Source organism: Camellia sinensis, chromosome 6 (genome assembly GCF_055761805.1).
Source record: "Camellia sinensis isolate YWXY chromosome 6, ASM5576180v1, whole genome shotgun sequence".
Lineage (NCBI taxonomy): Eukaryota > Viridiplantae > Streptophyta > Magnoliopsida > Ericales > Theaceae > Camellia > Camellia sinensis.
Window position 1 is genome coordinate 159,519,395 of NC_138966.1, and position 23,127 is coordinate 159,542,521.

A 23,127-nucleotide genomic window follows, 5' to 3' on the forward strand; every position below is an offset into this window, starting at 1 on the left:
TTAATTTGAGTGTGATCCACGCCATTAAGTGTAATATATATGTTATATATTTAAATTATAGATTTTTTCTTGGTGTTTGTTTTAATACACAACATTTCTGATCTTAAAATCTCGTTCCTCTATTTCAAATGTACTTCTAGTTGAATGTTTATGTCTTGACTTTCAAGAATATTATATTTTAATATTTCGTATCACATTGGAGATAGGAGATAGAGATTTTAAGAATAGAGAATCTCATGCCAATTAGCTATATATACACACACTTGTGCATAATGCTTGGACATCACAAGAAAAGGATGAGAATCCAAAATTTCTTTTCCATCCATGGCAACATCTCAACTTCCTCTTTTTCCTCCCATGTACTTGCAAGAAGATGATTTAACCCAAGAATGTAAGGAACTATTGTCTTCCCTACCCAGAGAAAAAGGGTGGGTTGTATCTCATTGCTATAAATACCAAGGTTTTTGGTACTCATCTAGGCAATTGCAAGGAGTAATTGCATGTTAACAACACTTTCAAGCTCAAGACAGCGATATCCTCCTCGTTACCATCCCTAAATCCGGCACCACCTAGCTGAAGGCAATCCTGTTCTCAATAGAGAACCGGACATGTTATCCCGACATGAATCAGCACCCATTGCTTGCAAACAATCCCTATGATCTTGTCCCTTTCTTGGAACTCAAGGTCTATGTTGACAAAAAAGTCCCTAATCTCACCTCTTTCACTTCTCCGAGGTTGTTTGCAACCCATTTACCATTCTCATCCTTGTTTGAATCTATGACGTGTTCGGCAAGCAAGCTTGTCTATCTATGCAGAAACCCCATGGACACTTTCATTTCACTTCATCACTTCGCAAACTAGCTCAGACCTCCTAGCCTCGGACCAAATATACTGGAAGATGTATTTGATATGTTTTGTAGGGGAGTGTGCCTATATGGACCCTTTTGGGATCATGTGTTGGGTTATTGGAAGGAGAGCTTGGAGAAACCTCAAAAAGTACTTTTTTTAAAGTATGAGGGGATGAAAGAAGAACCCACTATTCATCTAAAGAGATTAGCTGAGTTCATGGGTTGCTCGTTTTCTCTAGAGGAAGAGACATTAGGGGTGCTGGATGAGATCTCAAGGTTGTGTAGTTTTGATCATGTGAATAGTTTGGAGGTGAACAAGAATGGAAAGTTGTCATCAGTGATGGAGAATAAAGCCTTATTTCGACGCGGTGAGGTCGGAGATTGGAAGAATTATCTGACAGATAAGATGGTCAACTGCCTAGTCTAAATCGGCGAACAAAAGTTTGCTGAATCTGGGCTAAAATTTTAAGGTTCCTAGGTTTGTGATTGTCATTAATTCAAATAAAGGTTTGTTGTTCATTTCAACAATTCTATTTTATTACAACTCTTCTAAGTGATTATCTTCAAACAATTATTTTGCTTCATTGTAGATGACGTGATATCACTAATGTATGGGATAAATCTTATTATACATAGCTTTTGTTGTTAACAAAAGAGAGAGCTGCAAATTCTCACCTCTGATATTATTTTAAATGATGTGCACTATTACATGTCCGATGCTAATTTGTACAAGAATCAAACTTCTATGACACAATCCATTACCAAGGCATTGTAGGTAAATCTCAGGATGATATTTTAGGATCTCTAGTAAGACTCTTCGATAATATAGTGTTCTCTTAAAAAAAGAAAGAAAAATAAAATTTATCATTTTCATTAATTTAGTGAACGATTTATTTATTTTGCATTTCTCTTTCCTTATAAGCATGTAATATTTTAATTTATTTTTTTCCCCCTGATGTTTTCCACTAATTAATGCATGCTCACAGAGCGTCCAGGGGAGTCAGCTTCCCTTCCTGGGTTTTGGAATAATTTTTTTTTCGAACATAAAGAAAGTATTTTAAATAAAAAAATTATAAAATATTATTTAGAATGAAATATCAATGGCATTTTTAAAATTATAAGAATAATAATTGTTTTTTTTATTGAAAATAAAAATATTACGATAATTTATATTATTATCTATAAAAATTTCAATACAATGGTGATGTCTATTATTATTGACATACAATTATAATTAATTTCAATAAAAATATGGAATTTGTTGAATTGTTAGTTACATTTGACATGTGTGGTTTATCCTCTATGTGTTTCTTTACTATTCGTTGGTGATATCATATGACAATAATGACGTGATATTATTATTATATTGAATTTTTACTAAAATTTTGTATAAAAAAATTACTTTATCATTATATAATTTATTTTAAAACTAATTTCCATGACTTTTTTTTCATGATATACTAGTTACAAATAATATATATATATATATATATATATCTTTTTTGAAGTCAATCGTAAAAATTTATGTGAAATATTTTTGTAAAATTTTTCAATGTTGTAATTAATTAATACCCCTCTAATTTAATTTCTTGACTCCACCACTGCTTATGATGTCACAAATTTGATGGCACAACAACATAAAAGTTAAATGTATTATACTATTTAAAACATTGATTATACTCAGTAGCAAAACAATAATTAGTGATATATGATTAGTGTCGGCATGATTCGATCAATTATATAATCAGAAAACAATTCTATTGTTTGATTGTGACTCTAAATCTTACATTAGATTATGTTAATTTGCTGAATTATTTTTGATTGAGCAGTTTCATAAAATTTAAATATTTCGAGGACAATGAAGGTCCATCTGATAGTGGAGCAACGATGTCATAGTTTTGTTGGTTTTGAAAAAATGAATTTGGAACACTCGAATAGTATATTAATGATTAATGTTTTATTTGTTTCAACAAAAAATATTTATTTTAAAAATAATTGGTATTTTAGTATTTGGTAATTAACAAAATTTCACTATAAAAACACCAGTTATTTGAAAATCTTTGTATAAAAACACAATAAAATAAAGATTGGGCTTGCTTCAGGTCCAAAATTTGGATTAGAGGTGTTGTTCAAGACCGTTCATTTTATACAGCATTGTGTTCATTTATAGAAAAAAAATATATAAATTTATCCGATAATCTTAACTTTTTCATTTTATTGCGTTTGTCTCTAAAAAAAAAAAAAATGAACGATAAATGTGTTTTAAAAACTATATTATTTATTTTTTACTTTGTTAGTAGCTATATTTATATAATTTTTTATATTCCAATAGTCAACTTTTTTGAGATGATGTCACAAATAATTTCTATGACAAATTTTTCATTATAAAAATTTCTTTAAAAAATACAATTCAACTACTTATACTTTCCACATCATATTTCAGTACAAACTAACAAGAATAAATTAGAAATAAATCGAAATTCTCAAACAATTAAAATATTCCAATCATTTATCACTTCGATAAATTTCCCAATATCATTACTAATAACAAATGATCAATTCACAAACACAAAACATACATCTAAAAGATCTTTAAAAATTTTCATTTAAAACGAAGGGAAAATAAGTTTAAAAAAAAAGAAGAAAATCATAATTTATAAGTAAATAAATTTCAAAGTATAATCTATGGTTAGCAGATAGATCGGTGCGAATTAGTATAATTTTAACGAATTAGATTATATTTTACACTGCTCTGATTATAATAATGTGTTTCATGTGAATCAATTCGAGCACAGTAGTTGAGTGAGATTGAGGACAAAGGGGGTAGATAGATAATGAGACAACAAAATCTCCATGCCTTTTACATGAGATTTGGTCTTCCAATTTATATATATATATATATATATATATATATATTTTAATAAATATATTTCTTTTTTATTTGGTAGCAGCGGGTGAGGTTGAACTAGGCCAGGGTTTTGCTGTCAAAAGTAGCAATGTTATGTATTCATTAAAATATTTTATAACGTGTCAAGAATTTTAAAATGTGAAAATTTAATTTAATTTGAGTGTGATCCACACCATTAAGTGTAAATATATGTTATATATTTAAATTCTAGATTCTTTTCTTGGTGTTTGTTTTAATACACAACATTTATGTTCTTAAAATCTCGTTCTCCTATTTCAAATGCATTTCTAGTTGTATGTTTATGTCTTGAATTTCGAGAATATTATATTTTAAGATTTCGTATCATTTTGAAGATAGAAGATAGAGATTTAAGAATAGAGAATCTCATGCCAATTAGCTATATATATATACATACTTGTGCATAATGCTTGGACATCACAAAAAAGGGGTAAGAATCCAAAATTTCTTTTCCATCCATGGCAACATCTCAACTTCCTCTTTTTCCTCCCAAGTACTTGCAAGAAGATGATTTAACCCAATAATGCGAGAAACTATTGTCTTCCCTACCCAAAGAAAAAGGGTGGGTTGCATCTCATTGCTATCAATACCAAGGTTTTTGGTACTCATCTAGGATATTGCAAGGAGTAATTGCATGACAACAACACTTTCAAGCTCAAGACATTGATATCCTCCTCGTTACCATCCCTAAATCCGGCACCACCTGGTTGAAGGCAATCTTGTTTGCAATAGAGAACCGTACATGTTATCCCGATATGAACCGACACCCATTGCTTGCAAACAATCCCCATGATCTTGTCCTTTTCTTGGAACTCAAGCTCTATGTTGACAAACAAGTCCCTGATCTCACCTCTTTCACTTCTCCGAGGCTATTTGCAATCCATTTACCATTCTCATCCTTGCCTGAATCTGTGACGTGTTCGGCAAGCAAGCTTGTCTATCTATGCAGGAACTCCATGGACACTTTCGTTTCACTTCATCACTTCGCAAACAAGCTTAGACCTCCTGCCCTTGGACCAAATATACTGGAAGATGTATTTGATATGTTTTGTAGGGGAGTGTGCCTATGTGGACCCTTTTGGGATCATGTGTTGGGTTATTGGAAGGAGAGCTTGGAGAAACCTCAAAAAGTACTTTTTTTAAAGTATGAGAAGATGAAAGAAGAACCCACTATTCATCTAAAGAGATTAGCTTAGTTCATGGGCTGCCTGTTTTCTCTAGAGAAAGAGACATTAGGGGTGGTGGATGAGATTTTAAGGTTGTGTAGTTTTGATCATTTGAGTAGTTTAGAGGTGAACAAGAATGGAAAGTTGTCATCAGGAGAGGAGAATAAAACCTTATTTCGACCCGGTGAGGTCGGAGTTTGGAAGAATTATTTGACAGATGAGATGGTTGACCGCCTAGTCCAAATCAGCGAACAAAAGTTCGCTGAATCGGGGCTAAAATTTTAAGGCTCCTAGGTTTGTGATTGCCATTAATTCAAATAAAAGTCTGTTGTTCATTTCAACAATTCTATTTTATTACAAATCTTCTAGTGATTATCTTCAAACAATTGTGTTGCTTCATTGTAGATAATGTGATATTGTTAATGTATGGGATAAATCTTATTATACACAGCTTTTGTTGTTAACAACAATGAGAGTTGTAAATTCTCACCTCTAATATTATTTTAAATGATGTGCACTATTATATGTCAGATGCTAATTTGTACAAGAATCAAACTTCTATGACATAATTCATTACCAAGGCATTATAGGTAAATCTAAGGATGATATTTTAGGATCTCTAGTAAGACTCTTCGATAATATAGTGTTCTCTTAAAAAAGAAAGAAAAATAAATCTATCATTTTCATTAATTTAGTGAATGATTTATTTATTTTGTATTTCTCTTTCCTTACAAGCATGTAATATTTTAATTCCCCCCCCCCCCGATGTTTTCCACTAATTAATGTATGCTTATGATGTCACAAATTTCATGGCACAACAACATGAAAAGTTAAATGTATTATAATATTTAAAACATTTATTATACTCAGTGGCAAAACAATAATTAATGATATATGATTAGTGTCGGCAAGATTCGATCAATTATATAATCAGAAAACGATTCTATTGTTTGATTGTGACTCCAAATCTTACATTAGATTATGTTGATTTGTTGAATTATTTTTGATTGAGCAGTTTCATAAAATTTAAATATTTTGAGGACTAACAGTGGCGGAGTCAGGAATTTAATATAGGGGACACCTATTATTTATAATCTCAAAATTTTTCTTCCCCAATCAATAACAATAACATAATAAAAACATTTCGAGCTAATATTAAACATTAAAAATTAATATTCATTACAAAAAGTTTTTAATTTTAAACTTTTATAATTGATCCCGACAAATTTTCATCTTTTGAAATATTTCTATGATAGTATCATTGTCAATGTCGTAAAAAATATCTCTCTCAATGTAGACAACCAAGCTATCATTCATCCATTCATCACCCATTCGGTTCCGTAACCGATTCTTCACAATATTCGTAGCTGAAAATACCCTCTCAACAGTAGCAGTTGCAACAGGTAAGATTAACGCTACTTTCATTGAGTTTCGCTCACCCAGTATTATATATGTACATGTAGGTGATTCGTAGCATGGAGCACACTCCTAGAGTCAGCTTCAGAAGCTATTTTTGTGACCCAATCAAGTCCTACCTCCGAGATGGAGTTTTGTCTTTGACTCACACCATACATTGACTTTATTTTGTTTTGTTTTTATGGTCTTGGGTTTGTAAATGTTATGTACGAATTCCTATGGCATTTATATTTTTGCATGGGCATGTAAATGTTTGAATGTGTTATGAGGTTAGCTTCATAATTTTGCTGATGTTGGCACAACTTAATGGACTTATTATTATTATATGCTTCTACTTATGGCCCTATTATCATAAATATTCTGTATGTTTGTTTGAGGCCTTCGATAATCTACGGATTACAGGTCGGTTATGACCCAAACTTTCAGTGATGGGTTCGGGTCGTGACAGAGTGGTATCAGAGCATGAGTTAATATCTAACACACGAGTCCATTTGAGAAATAAGAAGTCTAGAAAAAGGTTTAAGTTGCATCCATAATGCATTTTTAATCAAGTATGATATGAAAATGTGCATTTGTAAATGTGACTTATGTGCATATTATCTGTGAAAGTTATAATGTATGTTCCTGTAGATCATGGTGAGAACAAAGGCAGAAGATGGGGAGGATTCAACCTCCACACGATTTGATAGAATGGAGGCAATGATTATGGGCATGGCAGAGGCTTTTAGACAACAGCAACAACAACTACCACCACCAATGCTTGTGCCACCACCTGTAGTGCAAGACCACCAAGCTGACGACCGAACTATTGCTCTCACAAAGGAATTTAAAAATATGAAACCGCCATCGTTCAAATGAGGAATTGATCCATTGAAGGCAGAGGCTTGGGTGCTTGGTATAGAAAAACTGTTTGAAGTCTTCCATGCACGGAGGCATAAAAAATCTTGCTTGTTGCTTTTATACTCGAGGATGAGGCACGCCATTGGTGGATGCTTATTCGAGAGGAACATCAAGGAATGAATTGGGCTCAAATTTTGGAGATCTTCTATGAGAAGTACTTCCTGCAGAGTATCTGAGACAATAAGGTAACAGAGTTTGAAAACTTGAAGCAATAGAGCAAAACCGTAGCGGAGTATGAGGCACGGTTTACTAAGCTAGCTTGTTTCGCACCGCATATGGTCGATATGGGCTACAAAAAGGCAAGGAAATTTAAGGGAGGTCTCCGAGACTCCATTCTTGAGAAGATTAATGTGTTGAAGGTGCAGAAATATATGGATGCATTGGATAGGGCCGTCATAGTGGAAGGTAACCAGGTTAACCGCAACAGGTACTCGGATTGGAAGGGCAAAAAGTAGGGGTCTAATATGCACAAAGGGTCAACATCCTCAAAAAATAAGAAGCAAAATTTGGAAACTTTCAGCACTTCGGGTTCTACTCGTGATTCAACACCAACTTGCTCGGAGTGTGGAAAGAAGCATCGCGGGGTTTGTTATCGAGCATATGATGAGAGATTGTCCTATGTTTGGGCAACAAAAAAAGAATAGGCCAACCGTTAGTTCAGCCGGTTCCACTCTTGCAACAAAGACCCCAGCAAGGCCTGTTACTTCTAGAGACAATGTTAGGCAAGGGAGAGTCTTTGTTCTTGTTTCGGGTGATGTTCAGAATTTGGATGCTGTGGTTTCAGATACACTTTCCATCAATGGCCAACCTGCTCATGTGCTACTTGATTCGGGTTCCACCCGTTCCTTTGGTTCAAAAACATTTGCTCCTAACTTGAATAAATCTATGGAACCCTTGAATTATGTGTTGTGTGGGTCTCTTCCATCTGGAGATTATATGTTACGTGCTTCTATTTATCCTGGATGTGAGCTTTTACTTGATGATATTCCATTATGTGCTAATTTGATGCCTCTTGATATGGTACACTTCGATATAATTTTGGGGATGGATTGGTTAGCTAAGTATCATGCAACCATTGATTGTATGTCTAAGCAAGTTATTTTCAAAGATGAGTTTACTTTTGTGGGACATGGGGTAGCTCCTTGTAGACACCCCATTTTTGACTGACCTTAAGACTCAGACGTCATCGATTGAGCGCTCGGTGATGGTGCATGTTGTGCTTGTTTCGAGTCTCCGGAGTTTCGATTGAGAGCCTTGCCTCCGGGCCTCTGAACTCTTTTGTGCTTCGGCTCGGTTTGCAGACCAAGTCTTGTTTTCCTTTCCCGGAGGGAGGGAGTGGTCTTGTAGACCATCTCTCTGTGGTCGTAGGCCACTTTTCCCGTTTGGAGACTAGTTTCCCGTTTTTGGAGCCTTTGGCCGCACGGCTTGTCTCGGGACCCCTTAACATTCTCCGTTTGGCATGGTTTTTGAGCCACACCTTGTTGCCTCTACCTAGAGGAGCACTGTGGTCTGGGAGACCACTTTTGTGGTTGCATACCACTTTTGATGCTCGTCAGCTAGTTTTCGGTGCTTTTGGCCGCGTGTTTCGCCTCCCGATTACTCGTCTTGCATCCGCTTTGGTTTGTTTTTGGTACAAACCTTGCTTTCCTTGTTTAGAAGGTGGTACAAGTGTGGGAGACTAGTATTTCTCCTTGGAGACCACTTTTCCTTTTTCCAGCTAGTTTTCTTGTCAGATAACTGGCTTTCTTGGTCTTTGGACCATCTTTTCTGGTCGGCCACCACACCACCACCTTGCATTTAGTGTGTTGACCTCTCCCACCTATGGCTGACTAGTTTTTGCTCTGGCTGACCACCTAAAGTGGTCGGCCGACCACTTAAACTAGCAGGTCGACCACTTCAAGTGGTTGGCTGCTTTTTGGCACATTTTTGGAGATATTTTAGGACAGCTGGCACAACTGGAGAGCATTTGAGCCATCCTCCATGGCATTCAAACTTAGCTTCTCCAAGAAGCTTTGGTTTTCCTCTTCTATAAGAGGGAGGCTCCTCCTCCCTCCTCCAGGTTCAGAAAATTGCCATTAGAGAGTTACATATAGCTTTGTCTCTATATCACTCTTGTTCTTCATTTTTGTGTTCAAAAGTGTAGATTTGTCTTAGTTTAACACACAAACACACACTCAAACATCATCCTTTTGCTACTGAGGTGCTTAGGGGCTGATTTTGGTGTTCTTGGGTTGTCTTGAGTTTAAAAAACCTGCTAGAGTTGCAGTTATGAAGAGGGTCTTCAAGGGTGAGCTTTTGACCTTTAAATCCCCCTTTCTTGCTTAAGATTTTAGCCTATCTTGCATGCTATTTTAAGCTTAAACTATAACTGATAAAAGTTCTGTTTTTGCATGCTTTTGATCTTTGTTTAAGATCACTTTTGTGTTTGGGGTTGTTTACCCCCTCTTAGGCCCTGTTTGGCCTTATTTTTGAGCCTTTTTTGTGAGCTTCGGGACCACCTTGTATTGGCCTTCTCACCACTGAAATCCCTCTGGATTTCGGTGGTGGGGATGGTGTTTTAAGGTCCTAAGAAGGGGAGGGCCATCCCCTTCCCTTGCATCTTCAATACATGCCTTAATAAGCCTCATGTTTGAGCATCTTTACTAAGTGTTTGTTGACCATATCCTAGCCTGTATTTGTGGTTATTTTGCTATGGCACACCACTTTTTTTTTCTTAGTTTGGTCACTCCATGCATGGTTAATATACTTTTAGTGTAAATCACACACACTAGCTTTGTATGCTTCATGAAGTAGCATGTCATTCTAGCCTATGTTGTGTCCATTTCAGCATGTTTTTGGGCTTGTTTTACCATGTCATACCTCTATTTAGGTTTGGTTTGGTTGGCCTTTGCATGCTCCATGCACTTGTAGTGCAATCCCATGAAATAGCCTAACATGCATCATGTTATAACATGTCATTTTAGCATGCTTTTGGCATAGCTTAAAGAAGATTTTGTTCATTTTTTAGCATGTTTAAGGTCTGATTTTAGTTGTATTGGTCATCCATGACTTGTTTTGTATAGCCTCGGTTCAATCTAGCTTGTTAGCCTTGTGTGTTGAACCCACTAGCATGCATTGCTTGGCCTATTTCAGTGATTTGGCATCACTTGTTATGTGATTTCAGTCCATGTTTCATAGCCATATACTTGCATCTTTCAATTATTCAATGCGTTGGAGGGTTTACCCCTTTATGCCTTAACATGGACCATTGCGTATGTCTTCATGCCCTTGCTTGCCGAGCCACTATTTCAGTGTTTATTTGGGGTTATTATGCCACGATATAACTCTGATTTTTGTTGCTTAAGTCATCCCATGCTTGGTCCTAATAGGTGTAGTGTAAACCACCTTATATGCCTTGCATTCACCATGCTTCATTGTCACAACCCCAAACCGCCCCTAGTAGTTTAGCGCCGTGATGGCCAGTAATCCAAGATTTACCGAAGGCCAACTTTCAAAATTCACACACAAACAGAGTATACATATGGGGCTTACAAATGCGGAAGCAACAAATTCAAAGCTAAGTAGTCTATAAGAGCAGTGCATAAGTTAAATGGAATGGCATACATTCATATATAGCTTTAATACAACAAAATGAAGTACAAAAATACATCTTGACCAAAAGGCTTCTCAGCTATCAAATACAAAATACAATAAAATACAACTAAGAAGCATAATCTTCAAGATGCGGCAAAGTGCATAATCCAAAACAAGTAGCAAGTACATCTAGGCGTCACTGCCGTCTTGCTCGTCACCTACATATATATAGAGAGGAGTGAGCTTCGATACTCAGTGAATGGTATAAATAATAAAGGGTTTGCATGCATGATATCCGAGACCTTTAACAAAACAATACATAATCACAATTTGTAACCGACAAGGGAGGAATCAAGTTCATCTAACAAGTCTTTCAAGCTTCATCAATCAAAGTCTTTCAAGTTTCAAGGGGTGACGTTAACAAAGGTTGTGCTACAAATGCTTATAGTCCCCTAGCACGTACGAGCTTTCAAAGATTGTGCTACAATTGCTTATAGTCCCCTAGCACGTACGGACTTTTAAAGATTGTGCTACAAATGCTTATAGTCCCCTAGCATGTACGGACTTTCAAAGATTGTGCTACAAATGCTTATAGTCCCCTAGCACGTACGGACTTTCAAAGGTTGTGCTACAAATGCTTATAGTCCCCTAGCACGTACGGACTTTCAAAGGTTGTGCTACAAATGCTTATAGTCCCCTAGCACGTACGGACTTTCAAAGGTTGTGCTACAAATGCTTATAGTCTCCTAGCACGTACGAACTTTTCAAGATTGTGCTACAAATGCTTATAGTCCCCTAGCACGTACGGACTTTTCAAGATTGTGCTACAAATGCTTACAGTCCCCTAGCACGTACGGACTTTCAAGATTGTGCTACAAATGCTTATAGTCCCCTAGCACGTACGGACTTTCAAAGGTTGTGCTACAAATGCTTATAGTCCCCTACAAATGCTTATAGTCCCCTAGCACGTACGAACTTTCAAAGGTTGTGCTACAAATGCTTATAGTCCCCTAGCACTTACGGACTTTTCAAGATTGTGCTACAAATGCTTATAGTCTGCTAGCACGTACGGACTTTTCAAGATTGTGCTACAAATGCTTATAGTCCCCTAGCACGTACGGACTTTCAAGATTGTGCTACAAATGCTTATAGTCCCCTAGCACGTACGAACTTTTCAAGATTGTGCTACAAATGCTTATAGTCCCCTAGCACGTACGGACTTTCAAAGGTTGTCATTCAAAACAAGGCTAATACTTGATATACAAAATAGGGATCATCATTCATGCTTCACAAAATACTTTTCCAAAACAAGCAAGGCAAAACTTTATCAAAACTTAATAACATAACTTTATTAAAAATGCCACTCACCTAGTTCTTCAAACGTCGGGGTCAAGGCAAGTCCAAGTCCTACAAACACGTGGTAAAGTCTATTGAATGCACTAATCAAAACAAGTCTTGCCTGAATGCAAATGACCTCGACATTCTTCAAAAACTAAGTCAAATCAAAACAAAACACAGTTCCTTATCTCGGGAAAACATGCTGCGCAACTACCAGGTCTAGGCCGAGGTCCCACACCTCCTTGCCGAGATGTGGCCTCGATGGCCACATTCAAGGAAATGAATTCGGGAAAATCTGGGTTTTCCTCTCTTGAAGAACATGACGAACATGAAGAGCATGAACATGAGGAAGATGAATGCAAGGATCATAATTTGTTATTACGAAATCTGAGATTTCATGCTATGAATTCAAAAACATGGACCTGGGTACCCATATTCAAGGATCTTGTGAGAACAAACGCAAAAACATGAACCTTAAGGCAAACTTTCGGATCAAACAAGACTTTTTCTTCAAAACACATGAACACTATCTTCTCTTTCTAAAACCAACTTTAAACCAATGCAAAACATGCAAAACAGGTTCGATCGCGCAATGCAGCTAGATAGACATAAGGAACAACAAAAGCAAATCAAGAATCTAACCTCAATACGCGAATCTAACGGTTTGATCTCTAGGAATCAAGCTCGAAAGCCCACTCTCTCACTCTAATACTTCTTCTTCTTCCTAGAGCTTCTCTCTCTCTACAAGGCAAAGATATAACACAAAATGTATATTTTCTGGGTTTGTCGGCTGACTTAACCCTCTGCAGGGGTACGTGGCAACGGCTGGTTGGTTCTACTACAAAAGGTGACTGAGTGAAAAGACAAGACTATGACAAAGTGTACTCAACAAGCTAGGCAGCAGGGGCACTCCGACAAGTAACGACATCGGCTAACAACAAGACTTCGGCAAGCAAGGGGCAAGGACATCGGCTAGAAAGGATAACACTTGGCCTAGCTGTGCCACACCTTGGCCTAGATATGCCACACCTCGGTCTAGGTCGTACCAATCCAGGAGTAAGGTCACTTAGGTTCAAGGGTAACATCTCGGCCTAGATAATACACATCTCGGCCTTGGTGATAAACACCTTGGCCTAGATAGTGACATCTCGGCCAACATGTCAGAGCGAAGGTGGAGTCAACCAAAGTAAATTCCAAGATGGTCTTAGGTGCAAGAGGTTCAAAACTGACCTAGGCTCAGGGTGACCTCGGCTAAACCCGCACCGAGTGAGGTACAAAGCATGCTGTAACACATAAGCGAACAAGGACAAGACTAGAAATGCAAGTTTAACAAGACAGAATCATATGAATGCATATGAGTATGGTTAGGACAGCGTGAGGGTTATTACATCCTACCCCCCTTAAAGAAGTTTGGTCCCCAAACTTGAGTTACCTCGATTCAAGAATAACTCCGGATATCGGACTTTCATTTCTTTTTCCATTTCCCATGTAGCATCCCTGCCGTAATGCTCATTCCATTCAATTTTCACCATCGGTATTGCCTTGTTTCTTAATTGCCTCACTTGTCTATTGATAATACGCATCGGCTTTTCTTCATAGCTTAAATCTTCATCAACCGCAATCCCAAAATGATCAATCACGTGCAGTAGATCCCGAATATACTTCCTCAACATCGAGATATGAAACACATTATGAACTTGACTTAATCTCGGCGGCAAAGCAAGTCTGTAGGCAACTGGGTTGACTTTCTCAAGAATTTCGACCGATCCAATGTAACGGGGTGCCAATTTACCCTTCTTCTCAAATCTTGAAACTCCTTCCATCGGCGAGGTTTTCAGGAATACATGATCCCCTACTTCAAACTCTAACTCCTTTCTTCTCTGGTCGGCGTAACTCTTTTGTCGACTCTGAGCGGTTCTGATTCTCTGTTGGATAAGCTTGATCTTTTCGGTTGTCCTTTGAACTAGATCGGGGCCGATCAAAGCTTTATCTCCTACTTCGGTCCAACATATCAGAGATCTGCACTTTCTTCCATATAAGGCTTCATACGGCGCCATGCCAATGCTAGTTTGATAGCTGTTGTTGTAAGCGAATTCTACTAATGGCAAATGCACTTCCCAGTTTCCCTTGAAGTCTAATATACATAATCTAAGCATGTCTTCAAGTGTCTGGATTGTTCTCTCTGTTTGGCCATCGGTCTGGGGATGAAAAGCTGTGCTAAACCTCAATTCGGTCCCCAAAGCCCTTTGTAAACTCTGCCAAAATCTAGAAACAAACTTTGAATCTCGGTCTGACACAATAGACATCGGCACACCATGAAGTCTAACAATCTCATTCATATACAATATAGCAAGTCGATCGGCATTAAACGAAGTCTTAATAGGCAAGAAGTGTGCTGACTTAGTTAATCTGTCGACTATAACCCAAATTGAATCCATCCTTTCTGTGTCTTCGGCAAACCAATCACAAAGTCCATGGAGATGTGTTCCCATTTCCACTCAGGAATCGGCAAAGGTTGAAGAAGTCCTGCTGGCCTCTGATGTTCTGCTTTCACTTGCTGACAATACAAACACTGGGACACGAACTCGGCTATCTCTCTTTTCATATTCGGCCACCAAAAGGTCCGTTTTACATCTTGATACATCTTGGTGTTCCCTGGGTGAACTACAAATCTGGATCCATGAGAGTCTTGCAAGATCTTCCCTTTCAACTCTGGGACGTCGGCCACGCACAGTCTTCCTTCAAACTTAAGCACTCCATTCTCAAGGGTGTAACCAGACCTCGGCTTGGTGATAATCTCGTCGGCTACCTTCTCCAGGAATTCATCCTCCATTTGCCTTGCCTTTACTTCCCCAATAATAGTCGGCTCCACTGAAATCATGGCTAGGCATGCCAAACTTCCCACTGACTTTCTACTCAATGCGTCGGCTACCGAGTTTGCTTTACCTGGGTGATATTGAATCTGCATGTCATAATCCTTCAATAATTCAAGCCATCTTCTCTGCCTCAAATTTAGTTCCTTTTGAGTGAACAAGTACTTCAAGCTCTTGTGATCTGTAAAGACTTGGCAAGAGGCTCCATACAAGTAATGGCGCCAAATCTTCAAAGCAAACACCATGGCTGCTAGCTCTAGATCATGGGTTGGATAGTTCTTTTCATGAAGTTTCAACTGACGAGATGCATGCGCTATGACTTTGCCCCTTGCATTAATACATAGCCCAAACCCTTATGTGAAGCATCACTGAAAATCTAAAATTCCTCATTACCTGATGGGAGTACAAGAACTGGTGCCGTAACTAACCTCGTCTTCAACTCTTGGAAGGCTGATTCTCTATCGTTGGTCCATTCATACGCTGTTCCCTTCTTAGTTAGTTGTGTCAATGGTACTGCAATCCTTGAGAAGTCCTTCACAAACTTCCTATAATAACCTGTCAAGCCCAGAAAACTACGAACCTCGGACACGTTGGTCGGCGTCGGCCAATTCACAATGGCTTCAATCTTACTGGGATCAACCGATATGCCCTCTTCATTAATCACATGCCCTAAAAATGAAATGCTGAAAAGCCAAAACTCGCACTTGCTCAACTTGGCGTACAACTTCTTGTCTCTCAAGATTTGCAGGGCAAGTCTCAGATGATTCTCGTGTTCAGTTGTACTCTTGGAATAGATCAATATGTCAACAATAAAAATAACTACGAACTCATCTAAATACGGCTTAAAGATTCTGTTCATCAAATCCATGAATGCTGCAAGTGCATTAGTCACTCCAAAAGGCATTACCAGGAATTCATAGTGACCGTATCTTGTCCAAAAAGCAGTCTTCTCAACATCTTCAGCCTTAACCTTCAGCTGATGGTAGCCCGACCTAAGGTCAATCTTGGAAAAGACTCGTGCTCCTTGTAGTTGATCGAGCAAATCATCAATCCTAGGCAACGGGTACTTGTTCTTAATGGTTACCTTATTAAGTTCTCTGCAATCAATACAAAGGCGAAGTGTGCCATCCTTTTTTCTTAACAAATAGCACGGGTGCTCTCCATGGTGAAGTGCTCGGCCTAATGAATCCCTTGTCCAACAATTCTTGTAATTGTAGTTTTAGTTCCTTAAGTTCAGCTGGGGCCATCCTATAGGGTGTTTTGGAGATAGGTTGCGTTCCCGACATGATGTCCACAGTAAACTCTATTTCTCTATCGATTAAGTGGCCAGGCAACTCTTTTGGAAAGACGTCGGGAAATTCCTTAACAACTGGTATGTCAGCTAACTCAACACTTCCATTCAAATCGCTTAGTATACTGCACAAATAACCCTGACACCCTTTTTGGATCAACTTATAGGCTTTCATGGATGAGATTACGTAAGGTGGGGGTACTACTCCCTTACCCTGGAAAATGACCTCGGCTTGGTTTGGGGTCTTCAATGTGACGCTCTTAGTAACACAATTAATGGATACGTGATTCGTTACTAACCAATCCATTCCCAATATGACATCGAAGTGAGTCATTCTTAATGGCATCAAATCAACTAATAACTCTACACCCTCAATCACTACAACACACGCCCTATATATGGATGCAACAATTTTTGTTCCCCCAGATGGAGTAGATACAGATAACACATAATCAAGGGGCTCTAGCGGTCTGTTCAACTTCTCGGCAAATTTAACAGATACAAATAAATGTGTAGAGCCCGAATCAATCAAGGTGTATGCAACTTGAGAGCAGATTGAGAGTGTACCTGACACTACCGTTTCAGCATTCTGGGTGTCTCTTGGCACTAGAGCAAAAACTCTGCCCTGTCTCATCTGTGTCCTTCAGACATTGCTTCCGTGTGCAGAGCCCGAGGTGCTCCCATTCTTCTTACCATCATCAGCCCTTGCCTTCGGACAGTCTTTCATGCGGTGGCCTGCCTCGCCACATTCAAAGCAGGCTCCTGTTGCCTAACGGCAAACCCCGAGATGTGGCTTCCCACAACTCGTACACGTCGGCTTAGCATTACCATCCCGATTTGAGTTGCTGGAACTGCCCACATTCGTCTTCTTCTTGGCATTAAACGGCATCCGACGACCTTCATAGTTTTGTCTCTTTCTCTGATTCTCTCCTGAATTTTGATATCGGTTTAAGTTGGCTTCTGCCAGAATGGCCTTGTCTAACACCTCGGCGTAAGTCGGCATATTGAGCATGTTGACTCGATCCTGGATCAGTCCACGTAGTCCACTTTCAAACTTCCTAGCTTTCCTATATTCATCACTGACCATATGAGGCGCGCATCTCGCCAATTCGGTGAAAGCACGGTCGTATTCTGCCACTGTCCTGTTGCCTTGCGTTAGAGCTTCAAACTTGGCGGTCTTGCGATCTCGAACGCTAAGGGGGAAATGCTTGTTGTAAAACAGCTCCAAAAACCTGGCCCAAGTTAAACCAGGATTAGCTTCCCGGATCATCATCCACCACCTTCGAGCGTTATCGTCTAATGTAAATGCTGCCAATGTAACCTTCTGAGTGTCGGTGCTGGGAAAGATCTCAAATAGCTTCTCCATTTCCAAAACCCACGCCTCGGCCTTCATCGGCTCTATACCCCCTGAGAATCTTGGCGGTTTCATCTTCTTAAACTCCCTAATCAAGGCGATCGTGCCGTCTCCATACAAGGCTGGCTGCGGAGGCACTTGAGGCACTGGAGGAGGTGGAGGCGGAACTGCATGTCGGCCATTCGTCTGCTCGGCCTGGGTAGATGTAGCACTAGCATTCTGTTGCCTCATTTGTCTCAACTCACGGGTTAAGCCTTCAACCAGTCTTTCTAGTCTGTCCAGTCTATCCTCTGATTGATCTCGGCCAACTGGTGGTCTACCTCTCCTCATGATGCTATGAGTATGCAAGTGCAGCTTTAAAACAAACTGGACCAAGAATCACGTATGCAAATAACAAATGGTCATGCCGAGATGATGCACACCTTGTCAAATAGCAAGCAATATGATGTGATCCTAACATTTTTCTAAGGGAAATCCTATGCTCTTTAGGACTCAAGTGTGTGAATAACGTACTAAAAGAAATTTGTGCTCTGATACCAATCTGTCACGACCCCAAACCGCCCCTAGTAGTTTAATGCCGTGATGGCCAGTAATCCGAAATTTACCGAAGGCCAACTTTCAAAATTCACACAAAAATAGAGTATACATATGGGGCTTAGAAATGCGGAAGCAATAAATTCAAAGCTAAGTAGTCCATAAGAGCAGTGCATAAGTTAAATGGAATGGCATACATTCGTACATAGCTTTAATACAATAAAATGAGGTACAAAAATACATCTTGACCAAAAGGCTGCTCAGCTATCAAATACAAAATACAATAAAATACAACTAAGAAGCATAATCTTCAAGATGCGGCAAAGTGCATAATCCAAAACAAGTAGCAAGTACATCTAGGCGTCACCGCCGTCCTGCTCGTCACCTACATATATATAGAGAGGAGTGAGCTTGGATACTCAGTGAATGGTATAAATAATAAAGGGTTTGCATGAATGATATCCGAGACCTTTAACAAAACAATACATAATCACAGCTTGTAACCGACAAGGGAGGAATCAAGTTCATCTAACAAGTCTTTCAAGCTTCATCAATCAAAGTCTTTCAAGTTTCAAGAGGTGACGTTAACAAAGGTTGTGCTACAAATGCTTATAGTCCCCTAGCACGTACGAACTTTCAAAGATTGTGCTACAATTGCTTATAGTCCCCTAGCACGTACGGACTTTTAAAGATTGTGCTACAAATGCTTATAGTCCCCTAGCACGTACAGACTTTCAAAGATTGTGCTACAAATGCTTATAGTCCCCTAGCACGTACGGACTTTCAAAGGTTGTGCTACAAATGCTTATAGTCCCCTAGCACGTACGGACTTTCAAAGGTTGTGCTACAAATGCTTATAGTCCCCTAGCACGTACGGACTTTCAAAGGTTGTGCTACAAATGCTTATAGCCCCCTAGCACGTACGGACTTTCAAAGGTTGTGCTACAAATGCTTATAGCCCCCTAGCACGTACGAACTTTCGAAGGTTGTGCTACAAATGCTTATAGTCCCCTAGCATGTATGGACTTTCAAAGGTTGTGCTACAAATGCTTATAGTCCCCTAGCATGTACAGACTTTCAAAGGTTGTGCTACAAATGCTTATAGTCCCCTAGCACGTACGGACTTTTCAAGATTGTGCTACAAATGCTTATAGTCCCCTAGCACGTACGGACTTTTCAAGATTGTGCTACAAATGCTTATAGTCCCCTAGCACGTACGGACTCTCAAAGGTTGTGCTACAAATGCTTATAGTCCCCTAGCACGTACGGACTCTCAAAGGTTGTGCTACAAATGCTTATAGTCCCCTAGCACGTACGGACTTTTCAAGATTGTGCTACAAATGCTTATAGTCTGCTAGCACGTACGGACTTTTCAAGATTGTGGTACAAATGCTTATAGTCCCCTAGCACGTACGGACTTTCAAAGGTTGTCATTCCAAACAAGGCTAATACTTGATATACAAAATAGGGATCATCATTCATGCTTCACAAAATACTTTTCCAAAACAAGCAAGGCAAAACTTTATCAAAACTTAATAACATAACTTTATTAAAAATACCACTCACATAGTTCTTCAAACGTCGGGGTCAAGGCAAGTCCAAGTCGTACAAACACGTGGCAAAGCCTATTGAATGCACTACTCAAAACAAGTCTTGCATGCATGCAAATGACCTCGACATTCTTCAAAAACTAAGTCAAATCAAAACAAAACACAGTTCCTTATCTCGGGAAAACATGCTGGGAAACTACCAGGTCTAGGCCGAGGTCCCACACCTCCTTGCCGAGGTGTGGCCTCGATGGCCACATTCAAGGAAATAAAGTCGGGAAAATCTGGGTTTCCCTCTCTTAAAGAACATGACGAACATGAAGAGCATGAATATGAGGAAGATGAATGCAAGGATCATAATTTGTTATTACAAAATCTGATATTTCATGCTATGAATTCAAAAACATGGACCTGGGTACCCATATTCAAGGATCTTGTGAGAACAAACGCAAAAACATGAACCTTAAGGCAAACTTTCGGATCAAACAAGACTTTTTCTTCAAAAACACATGAACACTATCTTCTCTTTCTAAAACCAACTTTAAACCAATGCAAAACATGCAAAACAGGTTCGATCGCGCAATGCAGCTAGATAGACATAAGGAACAACAAAAGTAAATCAAGAATCTAACCTCAATACGCGAATCTAACGGTTTGATCTCTAGGAATCAAGCTCGAAAGCCCACTCTCTCACTCTAATACTTCTTCTTCTTCCTAGAGCTTCTCTCTCTCTACAAGGCAAAGATATAACACAAAATGTATATTTTCTGGGTCTGTCGGCTGACTTAACCCTCTGCAGGGGTACGTGGCAACAGCTGGTTGGTTCTACTCAAAAAGGTGACTGAGTGAAAAGACAAGACTATGACAAAGTGTACTCAACAAGCTAGGCAGCAGGGGCACTCCGACAAGTAACGACATCGGCTAACAACAAGACTTCGGTAAGTAAGGGGCAAGGACATCGGCTAGAAAGGATAACACTAGGCCTAGCTGTGCCACACCTTGGCCTAGATGTGCCACACCTCGGTCTAGGTCGTACCAATCCAGGAGTAAGGTCACTTAGGTTCAAGGGTAACATCTCGGCCTAGATAATACACATCTCGGCCTCGGCGATGAACACCTCGGCCTAGATAGTGACATCTCGGCCAACATGTCAGAGCGAAGGTGGAGTTAACCAAAGTAAATTCCAAGATGGTCTTAGGTGCAAGAGGTTCAAAACTGACCTAGGCTCAGGCTGACCTCGGCTAAACCCACACCGAGTGAGGTACAAAGCATGCTGTAACACATAAGCGAACAAGGACAAGACTAGAAATGCAAGTTTAACAAGACAGAATCATATGAATGCATATGAGTATGGTTAGGACAGCGTGAGGGTTATTACATTCATGCCCTTCATGCTAGCACATTTTGGCCTCCTTCCATACATGTTTTAGTCTTATTTCAACATGTACTAGGACTGTTTTAGGTTGCCCTTGCCCTATGCTTCATGCTCTGTATAGCTGTAGTGCAATTGGCCTTGCTAGCTTTGTGTTTTGTTGACTCATGCATGCTATCTTTGAGCTATTTAAATGATTTAGCATCATTTAATACTTCATTTCAGAGCATTTAGCATTGCCATGTTCCTACTTCATTCATGCTTTGAATGCCTTTAAGTATTGTGCATTGTTGCCTTACTTGTAGCTTAGCTCGTATGCTCGCATGCCTAGGCCTTTAGGCCCTTATCTCAGCATGCTTTGGTCCTTTTTTTGACCTACTTGAGCTCTATCCATGCTTAGTTCATGTATTTGTGCCATGTATGGCATGCCTCCTTTGTGTTGCTTTTTGCTAGCTCACATGCCTTAGGACCCTAGCATGCTTTACTTATGTTGTTTGAATGATTTGGCATCATTTCTCGCTTCATTTTAGTGCACTTAGTGTTGTCACACTTCCACTTTTGTCACTCATTGAGCACTCTTGAGAGTTGTGCTCTTTGGCCTCTTTGATGGCCAATGCATTGTGTATGCATGCCTTGCTTTATGTGCCTTCATTTCATCACCAATGGTCACTGATTTGGGCATGATTGAGGTCTATCCTTTTTGGTTTAAGTCCATTGATTATGCCATGTATGTTGCATTGAGTATGCCATATTATCCATTGCATTGAATATGCCATCCTGCATAGCATTGTGCATGCCATGTGGTTATTGGCATTGTGTATGCCAAGTTGTTCCTTGCATTGCGTATGCATGCCCATGACATTGCTAAGTTGCCCGTTGTAGCATTGCACTGTGTATGCATGTGTTAGCATTGTTTGCATGCCTTTGCATTGTGTATGCTTAGGTAACATCACATTGTGCATTCCATGTAGATCATCGCATTGTGTATGCCATGTTCGTCGCATTGTGTATACCTTATACCTCGCATTGTGTATGTTTAGGTTACATCATGGCATTGTGCATGCTAATTGATATTTGCATTGTGTATGCTAGTTGTTACATGCTTTAGCATTGTGCATGCCATTAGCCTTGTTAGGTTGTTCATATTGCATTGCATGTTTGCATGCTTAAGTCATGTTGCATACTTGCATGGTTGAGTTGCATTGTGTATGCCATGCTTGCTTGCATTGTGTTTGGAATAGGTGTTAGTCCAAACACGGGAAACGAGGGACGTTTCATACTTAAAGTGATGAAACGTGCCTCAATTCTCGGTCGCCGAGGCTCTTGATCATCCATGATAGAGTTCTAGGCTTTATGTGTTTACTTGTGCATTCATTTCCATATTGAATTGTGCAACTTCGCCTCTCAGCCACCACGCATGGAAATGCACGATTGGTGGCCCGAGGGTCGAGAACCACACCCTCTTGAGTTCATGACATGATAGGGAGGGTGGTTGTGTACATATATCTTGCAAATACATTGCCATGCCCTTTCTTGCTCTCTGTTGCAGCAAATTGCAGTTCAGCAGCAACAACTAGTCGGCCAGCCAGAAAAAGTAGCTAGCCGACCATTTTTCTTGATCTTCAACAACAAAAAGTGGTCGGCAGGGGTCTGGAGAGACCAAAAGTGGTCGGCCACCCTCCCACAGGAATCCCGAGGTGGATTTTCAGCTTTTTGGAGCTTGGTGCAAGTTTCTGAGAGCAAATGAAAACAGAGTCAAATTGGGGCATCGCATTGGATTTCCGCACGAAGCGACCGGACATGCATGCATTCCTCTACCTCTGAGGCTCCTGATTTACTGCTTTCCTTAGCTGCCATGCTTAGATAGCTAGGTTTTGCTTTGGTCTGTACCTTTAATAGGTAATGTGTTTAGCTATTTCAATTCATTTTGTAATAATTAGTTAACTAGGTTTAGTTAATTAATTTGTTGTGTAATAATTAGTTTAATTA

The 23,127-nt window shown here is 39.3% G+C and overlaps 2 pseudogenes; both read left to right on the forward strand.

Annotated features, from left to right (window-relative positions):
• Positions 1–311: 311 nt before the first annotated feature.
• LOC114284316 (cytosolic sulfotransferase 15 pseudogene) lies at positions 312–1,384 on the forward strand (annotated as a pseudogene).
• Positions 1,385–4,232: 2,848 nt separating this feature from the next.
• Positions 4,233–5,323, forward strand: LOC114284324 (cytosolic sulfotransferase 15 pseudogene; annotated as a pseudogene).
• Positions 5,324–23,127: the final 17,804 nt, after the last annotated feature.